This window comes from Saimiri boliviensis, chromosome 3 (assembly GCF_048565385.1).
Source record: "Saimiri boliviensis isolate mSaiBol1 chromosome 3, mSaiBol1.pri, whole genome shotgun sequence".
NCBI classification, from domain to species: Eukaryota; Metazoa; Chordata; class Mammalia; order Primates; family Cebidae; genus Saimiri; species Saimiri boliviensis.
In genome coordinates, this window is record NC_133451.1 from 118,591,726 (window position 1) to 118,598,137 (window position 6,412).

The window sequence follows — 6,412 nt, forward strand, 5'->3', positions numbered from 1 at the left end:
GACACGTAAATAACCTGGAAGTCATTATTCCTCTTCTTACGACAATAAAACGTAGACTAAGCTGAAAGAAAATGACTTCTTTGACCCATCATAAAATTGAGGCTGCATGGTGAGACTCCACCACCAAATCTAGAAGACAGGCAAATTCAGAAATTCATAATCAGATCAGTTTTTATTTTTTTTTTTTTTACCTTTCTAAGGTGAAAGCCCCTGAAGCCATGCCTGGCATGCACACTGAGATGCTGATGGGGCAGATTGCTGGAGGCTGAGTGTGGACTGCAGGAGACTGAGGAACTCTGGAAACTCAGTCTCGGGGACACCCCTCCTGCCCCTGCCACAGTTGTGTGATTATATCTCCAAGAAAACGCTTTCTCCTCTCCCTTCCCAGTCTGGGTTCTCAGAGTAAAAAGGAAAGAAAAATCCTCTCATGTTTCTGACACAGGGAGAAGAGAAGTATGTATTTTGAAACATGTCCAACACGTTCTCTATAACAAGACCTACTCCATAGGGAAAATCTTGACCACAGCCGTATCTCGCTTTCGAGAATGGCGATTAAGCAACTCCAGTGACTCTAGCCTTCCTGTCTCATCTAAAGGAAGGTTCGGTGGAAAGCTAAGACATGCTTTTAAGTCAGAGACCAGGGAACAGGTGACTGAAAGACTAAGATACAATTATAAAGTACAGAATGCTGCTGCAGTCCTGAATCTTACCAGCAACTCAGCAGGACTTCCACATCATAACAGTGGGCTACAACCGAGAGAGGTGAGATGCCGACTCCACTCAAGGAGGGAAGTGGAGTATAGGGAAGAAGTGGGGTCCAGAGAGGCTCGAAGACATGAGGAGAGACAGAAATGACAACACGAGACGTATTTCAAGCCTCTGGCACCTGAAGACACAGTAAACATGAAGCATAGCAGAATTCCTAGGCAGAACAACATACACCTTCACACTGAAGGTCTACTTACCTCAATTTCAATTTTCCAATACATTATGTCCTGTTTTTCACAAAAAAAATTACATGACAGGTTAAAAAGGAAGGAAAAAACACAGACTGAAAAGACAAAGCAAATATAAGAACTAGACCCAGATATAACACTAAGTTTGGAATTGTCAGGCAGGAAATTAACAATGACTACTAGCATGTTAAGAGTTCTAATAAAAATGTAGACAAAAAACAGATGGGAAATGTAAGCAGAGAGACGGAACCCCTATGAAAGTACCAAGAATAACCTGTTAGAAATGAAAAATTAATAAAGATGAAAAGTTTCTTTGATGAGAAAATTAGTAATCCAAAACTTGATCTTTGAAAAGATCAATAAAATGCATAAACCTCTAACTAGGATAACTAAGACAAACACAGAAGAAGAAAGAGTGTCGGTAAGGTTCACCCACTGTATAAATGCAAGTAGAAATTCCGGCTCAAGCTGCCAATTGTAAAATTTTAAGGTATTTGCCTTAAATGTGTTTCTTAGCTTTTCACCGAACCTTCCTTTAGATGAGACAGGAAGGCTAGAGTCACGGGAGTTGCTTAATTGCCATTCTCACAAGCCAGATACGGCTGTGGTCAAGATTTTCCCTATGGAGTAGGTCTTGTTATAGAGAACGTGTTGGACATGTTTCAAAATACATACTTCTCTTCTCCCCCTGTCAGAAACATGAGAGGATTTTTCTTTCCTTTTTACTCTGAGAACCCAGACTGGGAAGGGAGAGGAGAAAGCATTTTCTTGGAGGTATAATCACACCAGTGCGGCAGGGGCAAGAGGGGTGTCCCCGAGACTGAGTTTCCAGAGTTCCTCAGTCTCCTGCAGTCCACACTCAGCCTCCAGCAATCTGCCCCATCAGCATCTCAGTGTGCATGCCAGGCATGGCTTCAGGGGCTTTCACTCCTTGGTAAACTGATCTTGACTATGATTTTTGGTATTTGAAAGGTGAGAAAAAGGAAAACCATTTGACAATTTTTCAAACATACCGAGCAGTTTTTTAGGGGAATAGAAAAGAATGGAGTGTGCAAAACACACATACTCCTGTCTGGAAGAGTAAATAACCAGGGAAGAGACAAGCGTCCTGCAAGAGCGTGTCACAGTTTAAGGAAATAATAAGAATGCAAGTTCGATCACATAAGATCTCAAAGGTAAAACTCCCAATGAAATTAAGGGGAATACTGAAAAGCTATCATAATAAAGCAAGGAAGAACAAAACTATTTTTATTAGTAAATAAATTTGGATGAAAAGCAAAATGGGCATAGATAAGGCTAAGTTATCAAGTAAAATGGATTTTATAGATTAGAGAATACAAAATAAAAACAGAACGGCATTAAATCAATTAGAGAGTGTTTAATATGGAGCATTAAGGCAAAGGCAGAGGCGTGGAAATGCAAGTGTAATTGGTGGCCCCAAAGTGAAGACAATAACCACACAAACTTAAAAAAATTTCAAATATGTATTTGAGCAGTTTTCCTTGAAATGAGTGAATCTGAAAAACAAACAAAAAAAGGTATCACATTGATTTCTAGGAAAAATTGATATACAAATTGATATGCATACAGCTATTTTTTTAAATTTAATATTAAAGTAAAGAAAAACTGTTTCAGAAACCCAGACACAAAATGTAAGCAACTGACAGGGATTTTTTTTTTTACTGGCTTATACTGAAAAATCTTCTAAGTCCATAGCTAATGCCCTGAGTGAAGGATGTGTAACCTTCTTTTACTGTTACAGGCAGCCTCGTTACAGTTCAGACATAAAGGCAGTAAGTCAGACATTCTCAGACATGAAAGAACTTAGGAGACTAAAAGGATAATGAAAACGAAGAATTAAAGAAAACAGAACCCATCATGTAACTTTGGCAAATAAGAAACATTCCTATTAAAAAACAGAAGCAGAACTAGATAACCAAGAAGACTGTGCTTATAAAACAGAATGAACCAATTTATAATACTAGTTTAGAGCATCCTATATCATACACTACAAATAGAATAATATAAACAATTTTTCCAAAAAATTACATTTTTAAACATATAAAATTTTAAATTTATATTTTAAAAGTATAAATAATAAAATTGAGCAATTTAATAAAATAATTTTCTCATGTATCAATCTGTAGTGAATAAGATTCAAGTATACTTTTAAGTGAGTCCATTATTATTTGTATAATTTTACATAGAAATTTACAAGGATCTTTAATGGCTTATGTTTTAATAATTATAAAACTTTTATTCTAAGTTTTTACTTTTCAAACATTTGTCGCGTATTCATTATTCCCTCTGTCAAAATAATAGCATGTATAGCAAACTCTTCTAATAATTACCTATTGCAATAACGATTTTCGACCGTAACACACAACCACAAAACCTCAGTGGCAAACAATAAAAAAAAAAGCTAAGCTTACTAGTTTGTGGCTTCAGCTGATACAAGCTCTGCTCAGCTGAGCTCCGTGGTTCACCCTGCAGGCAGCCACAAATTGCCTCAGAGGTCTGCTGATTTCTGCTGGGTTTCCTTATTTCTAGGGGCTGGCTTACTGCTCTGATATAGAATGGTCCCAACTAGTATGACTGGGCAACTCCATTCTATTCTTTGTGTCTCATTCTCCAGCTGCCCAGCCCAGCCTGTTCTTGTGGTGACTGCAGACAGGAAAGAGCAAGCCAGCCTATTTGAGTAAACACGTTTTACTTGTGTCACGTTTGCTTATATTCCATTGGCTGCAGCAAAGCACAAGGCAGAGCCCAAAGCCAGAGGGGAGGACGTATCAGTGTTCACGGTGAAAGGGCCTAAATGTAGGGAAATATAAATAATTGAGACTAGGGCTGGGTGCGGTGGCTCACACCTGTAATTCCAGCACTTTGGGAGGCTGAGGTGGGCAGATCACCTGAGGTCAGGAGTCCAGACCAGCCTGGTCAACACGACAAAACCTTGTCTCTACTAAAAATACAAAAAGTTAGCCAGGCATGGTGGCATGCACCTGTAGTCCCAGCTACTCAGGAGGCTGAGGCAGGAGAATCACTTGGACTCGGAAGGTGGAGTTTGCAGTGAGTCAAGATCAACCTACTGCACTCCAGCCTGGGCAGCAAAGTGAGATTCTGACTCAAAAAAAAAAAAAAAAGAATTGAAGCCATTTAAAAATATACATATTTTTCTCTCATTGAGTACCTATTCCTTTAAAAAGTTCCTATCTAGCTATCTATCAATATGCATATTGAGATAAATAAAATACTCTCAAAAGATTGTCTGAGTAACCTAATATAAGTAATAATTCCTAAAGAAATACATTTATATACTGAAGTTACAGTAAATCATAATTTGATGTCAAGGCAACCATTATTTAAAGTCAGTGTTTGCCGGGTGTAGGAGCTCACACCTGTAAGCCCAGCAGTTTGGGAGGCCAAGGTGGGTGCATCACTTGAGGTCAGGAGTTCAAGACCAGCCTGACCATCATGGTGAAACCTCGTCTCTACTAAAAATACAAAATTAGCCAGGCATGGTGGTGCCCACCTGTAAGCCCAGCAACTCATGAGGCTGAGGCAGGAGAATCACTTGAATCCTGAAGGTGGAGGTTGTAGTGAGCCAAGATCATGCAATTGCACTCCAGCATGGGCAACAGGACCGAAACTCCATCTCAGAAAAATAAAAAATAAAAAATAAGTCAGTGTAAAAATCAGATTGGAGATCCAATTCCAGAATTTTGGCAAGAAGAACTTCACAGATCCACCAGTCTTACCATAATTGGTGAAAATTTTCTTTTAAAAAAAACATTTTTTTATTTTTAAAAATAATTTCAACTTTTATGTTAGATTCAGAAGGTCCATGTACAGGTGTGCTATGTTTGTCAGGGTTCTCTTAGAGGACAGAGCTAATAGGACACACACACACACACACACACACAGCCGTATGTAAAGGCGAGTTTATTAAGTATCAATTCACATGATCACAAGGTCCCACAATAGGCCATCTACAAGCTGAGAAGCAAGGAGAGCCGGTCTGAGTCCCAAAACCGAAGAACTTGGAGTCTGATGTTCGAGAGCAGGAAGCATCCAGCATGGGAGAAACATGCAGTCTGGGAGGCTGGGCCTGTCTCATCCCTTCACGTTTTTTCTGCCTGCTTTATATTCGCTGGTGGCTGATTAGATAGATGATGCCCACTCTACTAAGGGGGGGGGGTCTGCCTTTCCCAGTCCACTGACTCAAATGTTCATCTCCTTTGGCAACACCCTCACAGACACACCCAGGATCAATACTTCGTATCCTTCAATCCAATCAAGTTGACAGTCAGTAGTAACCATCACGTGTGCTGTGTGGGTATACCGTGTGATGCTGATGCTTGGGATATGATTGATCCAGTCACCCAGGTGGTGAGCATAGTACCCAGTGGTTAGTTTTTCAAGCCTTGCCCCCAACTTCTCCCCAGTAGTTCCCAGTTTCTACAGTAGCTGTCTATCTTTATGCCATGTGTACTCAATGTTTAGTTCCCACTACAACATGTGGTATTTGAAAACCAACGGTTTACAGTTTTTGGAAATTGTCCTAAAGATATACAGCAAATGAAACTCTTTTTTTGTTTTTTTTTTTTTGTTTGTTTGTTTGTTTGTTTTTCTTTTTTGTTTTTTTGAGACAGAGTCTCACTCTGTAGCCCAAGCTGGAGGGCAGTAGTGCGAGTTCGGCTCACTGCAACCTCTGCCTTCCAGGTTCAAGTGATTCTCGTGCCTCAGCCTCTTGAATAGCTAGGATTACAGGTGCATGCCATCACGCTCAGCTAATTTTTGTAATTTTCTTTTTTTTTTTTTTTTTTTTGTAGAGATGGGGTTTTGCCATGTTGGCCAGGTTGGTCTCAGACTCTTGACCTCAAATGATCTGCCTACCTTGGCCTCCCAAAGTACTGGGATTACAAGTGTGAGCAACTAGGCCCAGCTAAATGAAGAAACATTTATTCGAGAATGTCTACTCATCTTGGCAGGAAGAGCAAGAGTCTGACACCGCAGCCACAACCTCCTCTGATCTTCCTCAGTCCCAGCTTAGCATGATGGAAACTCCACTCTAGGTAGATGTGATTAAAAAAGACTCGGCTTCCCTCTTCTCTACCTTCAGACTCTGTAGGAAGAAATATGGTATCTTCCTGGGAGAGTCAGGAGCCCGTATTTCTTAGCTCCTTCCCTCCCTACTTTCAGCCCTCTATTGTAAAAGGTAAAATTTCAAGCAAGTTTGGCTAAGGGTTTATTTATAGGACATCCAGCATTTATTTATAGGACCAAGGCTCTATACCAGGTGTGGCAGGCCCAGAATATTGGAGACCTAATTGCCCACCTTCCTGACCAATCATAGAGTGAAGGTTGCATATTGGGAGAGACAAGTCAAGAAGACCCACCAGGAGCATGAGGAGGGTCTGTGGATGGAAAACTACTAAAAGGAACTTGGTTAGGGG